Here is an 11,514-nt window from a genome sequence, read left to right on the forward strand (position 1 = left end):
TACATACTTATTATACATAGTAACACCCAGACCCATCACAGAATTAACATTAACATAATTAACATCCTATTAATTTTAATGTGCTATTCCATAGCAATAAGGAATTTGAATTTGAACGACTTAGTAATCACACACAGATTATTACAAAACTATATTACTACGTTCTTGATAAAATAAGCTTAAAATTAAATATTAATATTCTTTTACTATACTCACTTTTCCAATAAAAGAAAACAGCGAGTCAACCGACGGTAAACAATTAACAACAGACTAATTCATCACTAAGGACATCGAAGCTAATGGATTTTTTGTAATCTATTTAAGCTTTATCAAGTGTCTACTATGGCCAATTAATTAACTGAGTACCGAACCCAAAATACCTTGAACTAGAAAACCTTTTTAGTACATTTCCAGGAATCCCTAATCTGTGAAAAGTTTTTCAATAAAATAAGGCATTGTGTATTGTTTCAAGATACGCAGATGAAAGGTTATGTTAAATCCTTAACAAGATCGTTATCTTCGAGTTGTAATGCTTATTGAAGTTACAGGTAATGAGGTTGCTCATCAGAGATGTTCCAATTTATTGTATTTGAATTTGAAATAGGAATCGGATAATTCTTTTTTGTTAACGTCAAAAATATAAGTTACATCAGTCACAAAGCAGTCAACAGAGTGTAATGCATAACACTCAAAATCGAATGACAACCAATCGAATAAAAGCTGTAACATGCTTTGAAAAGTATTCTCCGATACAGAGCAAAGTCCTTCTTATCAACGCTATTTTTACGCGAAGCCCTAAATACGAACATTACTGGCCAGATACAAATTCCTCGATGTCCCGGGGATTTGAATTTGGAACTACAAGTGCTCAGTAGGAATCAACACCTACCTGTGGCGGCTGTAGCATGTGGCTCGGACGACAGTCGCGCGCAGGCTTCCACGCGGTGCGGTTGTGTGCCGTTATGCCGCCCTAGGCCGTACGAACCTCCGACCATGTTTCCCACCCGTGGTAGGTTACAGCTGGCCGGAAAAATAATTGCTAAATTAAAAAAAAATACAAAACTTTTTTCGAAATCATGTGACGAGTGCGTGTGTTAGGAGAGCGTTTTTTGGGAATCCACACCACCTGTTGGTAGCGATTTGGCCAAGTCAGATGGACAACGTCACAAAATGTTTACAAATGGACTCCCCCCACCCTTGAAAGTGACGCAACGTTTTTATGGGCACCGTGAGCGTTACCATGGCGGAAAAACAACTCGCGTGAAAATAGATTTCCGTGTTTCCACCTGTGTTGGACGTTCATTGCAGTTGGAACTTGAATTATGGTCCTTCCAACTCGGGAATTCACTTGGTGTATAATTCAAAAACTCGTCGGAAAATTTCGTAGTTACATTGTTTCAGAAGGAATTCCAAAAGTTTGCTTCACAAAATGTTAATGAACAGCCGACAGGGCCCCATTGATAGTTCATTAACATGCGGCTGGTTTGGATAAACAAAAGAATTCTTGTTCCGTAGTTTTGCAATTACGATGGACAGTTAAGTAAATCTAATGGAAATTAGATGAAAAACATATGCCAAAGCTAGTTCTGTTAGCAATTTGGAAACGGTAAACACTATAAGTAAAAACTTTAAGGGCAATTTAAATCATGCAAAAACCATATCTAATTATGTATATTTTCAAATACAAGTACCGGTTCATGGACTTGAAACAGTTTAATATCGCAGATTGGTTTGACGCAACAACCAGTAAAACCAGTTACCGATAGATTTAACTGTACAAAAATAAATAACTATTACTATATCATGGGGCAATTTTAACTTGATTAATTTTAACTGTCATTCACGAGTAGTCGATAATTTATTATTCAATTTAAATAATGTCTAACAGACTTTATTGCCATTACCGTAATACGTCAATTTGCGAAATTGAAAAGATGTTTTATTTATTTGAAATGACCTTTTTGGTGGTTTCATTCCAATTTTAGATCATTTACGCAGATTGCGTCAAAAATAGCCCGAATTATAATCGCCGTTAAGCTGTTAATTTTTATTTTGTTTACATTAGAGTGGAGCATTGATAACTAAACGCAACTATTTACGAGCTGGCTGTAACATATCAAAATAGTATTAATAGTAAACATATCTGGCGCGTGTGAACACGAATTTTAGTGAACAACAACAGTGACGAGTGATTGTGATTGATAACGGTGTTATTTGTGACTATTTGTGATTGTGGAGGTGATTTTTGTGATTGTGGCGGTGATTTTTGTGATTGTGGCGGTGATTGTTTGTGATTGTGGAGATAGCGTATGATGTGATGATGCGACGAGGGAAAGCCTTGTTGGAGGGGAGCAGGCAAGGGTCTGTCGACGGCAGCAGTAACGTGGGCAATGATAAGGAGCTGGTGCACAAGTGTCACAGTGATCCTGGGGGCGGGCGGGCGCTTGGGGCGGCGCCCCGGACGATAAGGCACCGGTCGGCGTCAGGCGCCCCGAGGAAATGCGTGCTGACGCTGGATGGGTATTCCTATGTCATTGGTAAGTCTCATTTGTTTTTAGTTCGAACTGATTCTTGAAGCCGTAAGGTTTTTAACGCCTTTTCTATAAAAAAAGAACATGATAAACGGGACGAGAAACGCTGAGCTATCCATAAATATATCGCGACATTCTTTATCGATAACTCTTCTTTGGTCTATTCTACAGCTTCAGCCTGTAAATGGTTATTGTTGACCGATGTCAATATACAAAGGTAATTGTTTAACTTGGCCGCTGCGATACAAGCTTTCTAGCTGAGTGCAGAGACCGCCAGAATAAATTGTACATGTGACATCTTTTAGAAATAAATTATTTTTACTTTTACTTTACTTTGTAATGATAAAATCTACTCTTACATCTGCTCTACTACAGTGTTAAGCTTTCTCATATCGGGCTAGTGATGTGTCAACGAATCGGGCTCCCATTTTTTTAGAATTTACTAGGTCAATTGGTGAAATGAATTTTAACACAAGATGTTGCCTAATAGTCCAGTCATTAAAGCATTATAGATGGAAAACCGTGGAACACAATTTCTGACCTCGGGACTTTATTTAGACTAGTTAGGAGGTGAACATAGCAAAAGTCCCCGCCCTTAGCCCTTGAGCCGGCGGGAAGAGGGGGGTTTAAAGGTACCACTTTTCGGTTTTTTGCTTAATCCTCGGAAACTATGCGTCCTAGTGACATGACTACAATGAACCAAAAAAAGCTTATTGAATTTGCTACAGGTGAGATCGTCAAGTTTTTCTATATCTTGTATAGTTTTCGCGGTATCTACTCTAGAAGGTCTGTAATATTGGAAATTTTATTTTTGTCTTACATGTTCCCATCGACTAAATCAACATTGAGCAAATATTTTAGACATGCGGAAGCATGTTAAGCCTAGTTCCAGGGAGGGGACTGCACCGTGCGTATACTTAGACGAACCACTTGGAGCCACTTTTGACTCCTCATCACTCAAAAAGTACTGTGTGTTAACACTTCAAATTTGGCTCATGTGTTGAGACTTGCAAAATAAACATCAGCTTCAAATTTCATAAATATACCTCAAACGGTACTTTAGGTATTGACGTCCAAAAATCTACATGGCTGACCTATAAGACCAAATTCTAACCACTTCCAGGTGACCTAGAAGGTTCAAATTTGGCATCCAGATAGGTAGTTGTGTAAATACAAAGGAACAAATAAAAAACCAGTAAATTTTAACATTTCACAGGTGATAGATAGATTTGAGTGTCCTAAACGTCGATTTTTGAACGTCAATACCTAAAAAACCGTTTGAGGTATATTTATGAAATTTGAAGCTGATGTTTATCTTGCAAGTCTCAACACATGAGCCAAATTTAAAGTGTTAATGCACAGTACTTTTTGAGTGATGAGGAGTCAAAAGTGGCCCCAAGTGGTTCGTCTAAATATACGCACGGTACAGTCCCTTACCTGGAATTAGGCTTAACATGCTCCCGCTTGTCTAGAATGTTTGCTCAATGATGATTTATTCGATTTTCTCCTGTTAGGAACATGTAAGACAAAAATAAAATTTCCAATATTACAGACCTTCTAGAGCAGATTACGCGAAAACTATGCAAGATATATAAAAACTTGACTCTCTCACCTGTAGCAAATTGAATAAGCTTTTTTTGGTTCATAGTAGTCATGTCACTAGGAAGCATAGTTTCCGAGGATTAAGCGAAAAACCGAAAAGTGGTACCTTTAAACCCCCCTCTCCCCGCTGGCTTAAGGACTAAGGGCGGGGACTTTTGCTTTGTTCACCTCCTAACTAGTCTAAATAAAGTCCCGAGGTCAGAAATTGTGTTCCACGGATTTCTCTCTACACCGTCGTTAAAGCATTCATTGACTGGACTATAAGCTCAAAATAATCCCAGATTCTAATGTAAACAATGAATTACAGAAACAACTTATGTGCGACGTTATACTTTAAGTAACTATATTGAACAAGAATGTAGTTTAATGCCTTGATTAGAGTGATTTGATTAGTAGGTTAATGACTTCATCAATTGAAATGTTTTTGATTAATTAACTTGCGTCGTATCAAAATACTTATCGAATCATTAACTTAGCATGTTTAAAGCTTAGTAGGTAGGTAAGGCTACATACTGGGTAGCAAATAAATAAACATTAGTGACCCTGACTTTTTATGACGCCTTTTAGGTAGATCGATGCATTACTAGAATGAATCGTAAATATTTCAAAAGTTGGCTTATCTGAAGTATTATTACTAAAATCGTTACAAATATTACAGCTGATTATGTAAAACAGGGACTTTCGTATTATATCAAATGCTTGTAGTTTCCTAGCGTTCTTCAAATGCGTATATATGCATTGTTTATGTAAAATGTTAAATTAGACTTGCCGTGCTCTACATTTTTTCACTAATTCTCTAAAAAACACAAAATTCACACGTCAATAAACTTATTTCAGTAAAAAATAATAACCAATAAGAGCAGCTTCAGAAGCTCAGTTTAATTAAGCCATAATTATAACTTTTCAAAGCCCATCACCCTAATTATCAATTATAAAACTTTGAGAGGGGAAAAGGAATCAATCAATTCGGGAAGAGATGCTTACATCTGTAATTGGCAAGCGTACTTAATTTTATATTATCTTTATGGAATAAAATTATTCTCCCAAAAATATTTGTTTAGACGTTGTCCTTTTGGCTCTGCATTGGTATAAGATTTTAAACTTTCGCGGTCCATTTTAACTAAAATAAAAAAACACGGGTCTCAACGCGACATTTTTTTTCTCACTCACGCATAAAGATCCCGCGTTGAAACTTTGAAACCCATGTTTCTCTATTTTGTGCATTGGTAACCAATGAGTTGAACAAACTATTGCATGATTAATTACATTTAAATAAACATTAGATTTGGCATTGATAAGGATTAATATCAATATGAAGTAAAAGCTGTAATCTGGTAAGCGAAGTAAACGACCTCTAAAATCAAAATAAAAAAAAAACTAACATTCATGCTTGTAGAGTTATTGAATAAAGCTTTCCCAAACTAGAAAATTCACTCCGAATTCGACCTTTTGGTACACAAAAACGAGAAAAGTGACATAGACATTTCCACTCTAATATTATAAGATAGCCAAAGTGTATCCTTCAAAAAATCCACTCACGCAACTCATCCCAGCCTAGGCACGCAGCCCTCTAGGGAGAGAGTTGCTTCAAGCAATAGTTGGGGATATATCTAGGGCTTTTTGGGGCAACTTATGTCACTCGCACGTTCGTGACGGTCAGTCGTGAATCCCAGTGGTGAATGGAAAAAATTTGTGACGTGAGTTTTGTTTTTTGTCGGATGATTTTTCTAAAAATAAATAGGGACTAAGAGCAATGTTTTTCAATTACTACTACGAGTATATAAATAAGTACAGTAATGTAATGTCATATCGTTCCAATTTCACGCAAAAAATGTTTTTAGGTTGGTCCAAAAGCACTATCATGCCTATATACTTAACTAAAGTAAGAATCCCTACTCAGCAGTTATGCCTTATTTATTGCAGATTCAAGCTTTTCCTATACAAAAGGTACACAATTAAACGTAAAAGCTCTCGGTTACTCTCTTATCGAAATCCCTTTGCAAAGTGTTTAGACTTATTTAATGAGCAAAGGCCATTATGCAACGAATATACCTTACTAAATTATTAATAAACATTAATAATGCCTTGTTGCTCATCGTGCAAATATTAATTGCTTGGTGGGAGTCGAACCTTTGACCAACCTTTGTAATCCCGGCCTGAAACCACCGAACCAAGCGGCCATCTTTAAATATTCACACTCTGTGTCGGTTTTACCTGTTGTAAATGTATAGCCAAAATAAAGCCAACGCAATTTCAAATAATACCTACCTTGCTCTGTTCACATTCATATTCATTCGGTATTTAGGAGCTTTCTAAGTAGGTATACTTCATTTATTTCAGTTTCTAAGGTTATTAAATGTTACAACTTCAATAAGATGTTTAAAATAATAGTTCACTTCTGGGCGTAAGCCTTCCTCAACAAATGCAACATAATATACTATTTCAAATTATGTTTGTCGAATCAATTCATTCAAAGGTTCCATTAATGACACCTCAATTGAATCCTCAAATCAATCAAACTCACTCACTGACTGACTGACTGATCAGGGGTATTTTTGGGGTATTTAGAGGGGAGAGGGGTAAAATTGTTAATGTTTGTTTTAAACTAGATTTTTCGACTGCCAGCTTTATTATATTTTTTGAACCAAAAAACAAAATGGCGGCACTTTTTGAAACACCAACTTTTTTGTTTTCAGTCCTGAATTTTTTCTTTTTTGGGAGTTTGTTGGGGTTGCCAAGGTGTGCTAAAAAAATTGAGAAAAAATTAGAAAAACAAAATGGCCGCGCCGCCATCTTGGATTGAAATTGCGATTTCGGGGTGTTTTTAGGGAGGTGTCACTCCGAGATGCGCCATTTTTTTTTTAAATTTCTTTTGAGTTTTTGTGACTTATATAGTCTGCTTTAAGGCCACATTTACAGATTATCAAAAAACAAGATGGCGGCTGAGCCGTCGGCCATTTTGTTGCGATCAAAAAATTCCCAAACTTTGGTAGCAATTTTCCGGCAGATGGCGACACCGGAGTGGGGTACAATGTTCCGGGCGATTGTTGGTCTGTTATTCGAGTGTTGCCATGAATCGGAAAAAACTACCATTTTGGAAGAAAATTTTCCACCACGGCCCCGGATAGTAGAAAATGGAAATTTCCAGAAATTCCAAAAACTTGGTATGCAGTCTGGTGACATTTGGGGACCCGAATGACATTTCACCATTTTTATCAAAAAAATCTGGCAACACTGAAAGTTATGGGGAAAAGTTTTTTTTGCGACATGGGTGTCTTTAAAGTTAGTGACAGACAGAAAGAATAATGGTAGAAAAAAAATAAAAATGACGTTTGGTCGGATATAGATTTATGCCATTTGATGCACCCGATTTTATAGTATTTTCAAATTAATTTTTCATTTGAAGATTGAAGATAGATATTTTTTCTTTTTCACACAATAATAGTACTATGTTTCTTCTTAAGTATAAAGTACTTTATGTTGCCAAATGACTTTTAGATTATGAGATGTGACCTGTTTTCTTGCAGTAATTTTTTCGAATTTTGACTATCTTAGACATGATAAAAATGCATTTTGATGAATTAAACATCAAAATTTTCTCAATACACTTTCTTCTTCAGGGTATGCTTATTCTAATGAATACATTCTATCTTCTTACTTAGAAATAATTTTGTTGTAATATTAGTTCAAAGTTGTGCCTTCGCGAGATACCTGGAAATCGGGCTTTCGAAATTTGCTGTTTTCGTAGGCAAAAATCCAATTTGAACGAGATTTTGTCAATAGACATTCCGTAAAAACGTATGATAATTACGATGATATAAGTCAAAAGAAGCTATAACAATAAATTATATGACTAAAATCATTTCGAAATCTGCCAAATTCTCGATTTCTGCATGAAAAATGTGACAACGCTCTTAAGTTTTCCAGGTACCTATTTGATTTTTCATATTTCACTAAGATAGCCACTTCTGTGATTCTATTTGAATTAATAAAACCCACTCTGAACTCGTACTTGACCAGTTTTAATCACTTTTAAACTGTAAGAAAAAGCGCAACCCACATTCTAAGAAGTTCCCAACTCTAACATGACATAAGAAAGTTTGTCTAGATTTATCTACTTTTGCTCAGCAGCGATTTGTTTCAGTCTCATTCTTTGAACAGGATAAATCGACTCACCTTCTTTATTGTAGACTTAAGAAGGCACTTTTTATTGAGTATCCGATTTGATTCTTTGGAAACTACTGGAAATACTAAATAGGTTTAAGAACAGATAGCATAATACTATTTTTAGCTTACTCTTTTTATCAAAACACTGATAATATCTGATAAAAAAGCTTTCTTCTTTTCAGTGACAGAAAAGTCCCTATAAAATCCATCATTACTGTTGAAGTGAATGCTAAGAGTACTGAGAATTTTCTTTTCAGTATTAGTTGAGAGATGCTCTTTAAGCTAATGAGCTTTTAAGATCAATTTTAATAATTATTTACTCGTATATATTAGTTTTACTTCTGTGTTGTATGACTTGATATATCTTTACCAACGTATAGTCATACATATCATGGATCTCTAAGACTGGGTTGCATCATCTTACTTTGACTGTAACAAACGTCAAAAATCTGTCAAACTATACAAAAAGCACCGGTTATCGCTAAAGTTACGGTCAAAGTTAGCTAGTGCAATCCAGCCTAAGTTTATTGATTCCAATAAGCTGAACTAAATAAGCTTTTATTTATCCACAAGCTAGACACACATCGCTTCAAAAACGCGCGTAAAAGCAACATTTCTATGCAAACCATCGATATCTGTCGCATGGTGTTTTATCCGAGCCATGTAAATCTGTAATTATTGCGTATCTATGTGACCGAGATGACGTCACCGATACGGTTATCAGATAGCAGTGATGAACCGTTAATCGTGTCTGTTTTGATCTACAATCAACAGCACATGAAACTGTATATTTTTATTGCAAAATCAACTTTATTGCAACTGTATTAGACACATAGTGTAAGCTTGATATGTCCCTGTCTGTACCCTTTGAGGCGTAGAGATACTGTCTGTTTTCATTTCGGTATCATTCGATGTAATTAATATCGACTCGTCAATTGAGTGTATCGATTGAAGTTTGAATTACAAAAGCCTTTGAACAGCCAATATTTTTGCACGTGCGATGTTTGGTAGAGCTCGAAGCGATGTGATTCTGGTTTCTGTACACTTTTAATTCAGGACAAACTTCTATGTTTATTTTTCTAATCTATCTTTATTTTGGGACTTTTGTCCGAAAACAATTTCATGTCAGTCCCAGCAGCTTTGCTTCATGGATAAGATAAACTATTAATAAGGACGTACATCGTATATGATGATTTCAAAAAGCTCTAAACAAACCCAATATTGATTAAATATTTTTGATCACATCAAATTCATTAAATTTCGAAGGCTAACTTTGCAACTTGATCTACATACAGTAGGTATGGTACAAAAGTGCCTAATTACAGTCACCTGCAATACAAATTAATTTGACCTTTATATGTATCGAAATAACGCCCATTGCGTAACGATTGTAAGTCCAATTGCGAAATGGTATCTATCTATCAAGTTGATAGTTGATATTAAAAGCAACCTTCCTTATACGGAGGCTCACTTCCCTCGCATACAATGCAACTAGTTTTGGTGTTCTAATACACGTTGTAGGCATCCATTGAAATAAAATATTATTATTTATTTTTAACTAGCTTTTTCCTGCGGCTTCACCCGCGGAAAATTTAGTTTGTCACAGATCGTCATAAATTATAGCCTATACCTATGTTATTCTGGGTTATAAAGAATAATACTGTAAAGTTTCATCAAAATCCGTTCAGTAGTTTTTGCGTGAAAGAGTAACAAACATCCATCCAGACATCCAAACTTTCGCATTTATAATATTGAGTAAGATATTTCCTAAGATTTTTTTAATCAGTCTGCAGATTTAATCAAGTTAATGTATTTCGAACGTGAATCGTTAGATGTGCCAAACTTATTCTTCAGTATAATATTGCCTAAAGACAGATGTAAACTTTTAATCGCAGTGGATGCGACACTATACTTCTAGCGGGTTCCACTGCAACTAGCCACTATGCACACGTATCAAGTGTCACTCTTCGCAATGCCATTGCTTTACATTTGTGCCAAATGCACAGGCTAACAATACTCACATCGTAACAAGTTTTAAAGAGAGCTGGGTTGCACCATCTTACTTTAACCGTAACTATAACGATAACCGGTGTTTTTGTATAGAGTTTGACAGATCTTTGACTTTTGTTAAAGTTAAAGTAAGACGGTGCAACTCAGCCTATGTCTTTATTCACATAGAGCTTGGAGTGAAGCCAGTGGCAAGCATTATTTTTCAAATTGATTCATATTAATAAGACACTATTCATATTTCATCTATTCATTTTATAAATTACTACACGTGTACTAACAAATAAGTATAAAACATTCATAAGTTATTATGTGCTACAGTTCATACTCATTCATAAAACATATTTTTACATACGATTAACACTTTAAAAGAGTATTGTGTTCTGGTTTGACAGTAGTACCATTATGACATACCATCTTAAAAATTGTTAAACAAAAATCGACTGCATGACCAATTAATTCGTCGAACAGTTACTACAGTATGTATACTTCGATGAATAGCTTTACACATATTAAAATTGACACAATGTAAAACAATAAGTAGTACCTACTTACATACATACTTCATGTTGTTATGGCTACGTCATCACAGTCAACGTGCTGTTGACATAAATTATAAAATACTAGCTTACCGTCCGCGTCTTCGCCCGCGTAGAGATTTTCGGTTATTTAGTATAACCTATGACAATCAACAATAATGTGGCCTAAAATGGTGAAAGAATTTTTAAAATCAGTTTAGTAGATCCCGAGATTACCCCTTACAATTTAACAAATATACAATATATTTGTACCTCTTTATAATATAAGTATAAGCTAACTAAGCTTGGGGCTAAGCTAAGATTGGGGCTAGCTCACCGCTCAATTTGAGTCTCGAGGAATTAGTACGTACCTAGTTCCCTGAAATTCGATCATTTGTAACGAAAAAAACTCTATTTTTGTCTGCGTTAAACTATAAAAAATAGTGCGGATAAGTTAATAGCCAATTCCACTTCTTAAATCCTTTCCTAAAACTAAACTATAAATTCAAATTAACTGATGCCTTGCTAGCATATCTATATAACTCTTATGGCTCTAGTCTAGGGGATAGGCTCTATGCATTTCCATTATAATTATCACGATAATGAAACGTGCGAATCTTCTCTCTTAACAATTCATCGACTGCTACTAAACACCTTCTCGCTCTTAGACATATGTATGAGAATACGTA

At 35.3% G+C, this 11,514-nt stretch overlaps 1 long non-coding RNA gene across 1 annotated transcript; it reads left to right on the forward strand.

The window, feature by feature from the left end:
• The first annotated feature begins 932 nt into the window (after positions 1 to 932).
• LOC114357595 (uncharacterized) lies at positions 933 to 2,112 on the forward strand. Its single transcript, XR_003656315.1, has 2 exons — positions 933 to 1,009; positions 2,066 to 2,112. It is a non-coding gene; the product is annotated as an uncharacterized LOC114357595 (long non-coding RNA).
• Positions 2,113 to 11,514: the final 9,402 nt, after the last annotated feature.

This window comes from Ostrinia furnacalis, unplaced genomic scaffold, assembly GCF_004193835.3.
Source record: "Ostrinia furnacalis isolate ACB-3 unplaced genomic scaffold, ASM419383v2 OfSCF3265, whole genome shotgun sequence".
NCBI classification, from domain to species: domain Eukaryota; kingdom Metazoa; phylum Arthropoda; class Insecta; order Lepidoptera; family Crambidae; genus Ostrinia; species Ostrinia furnacalis.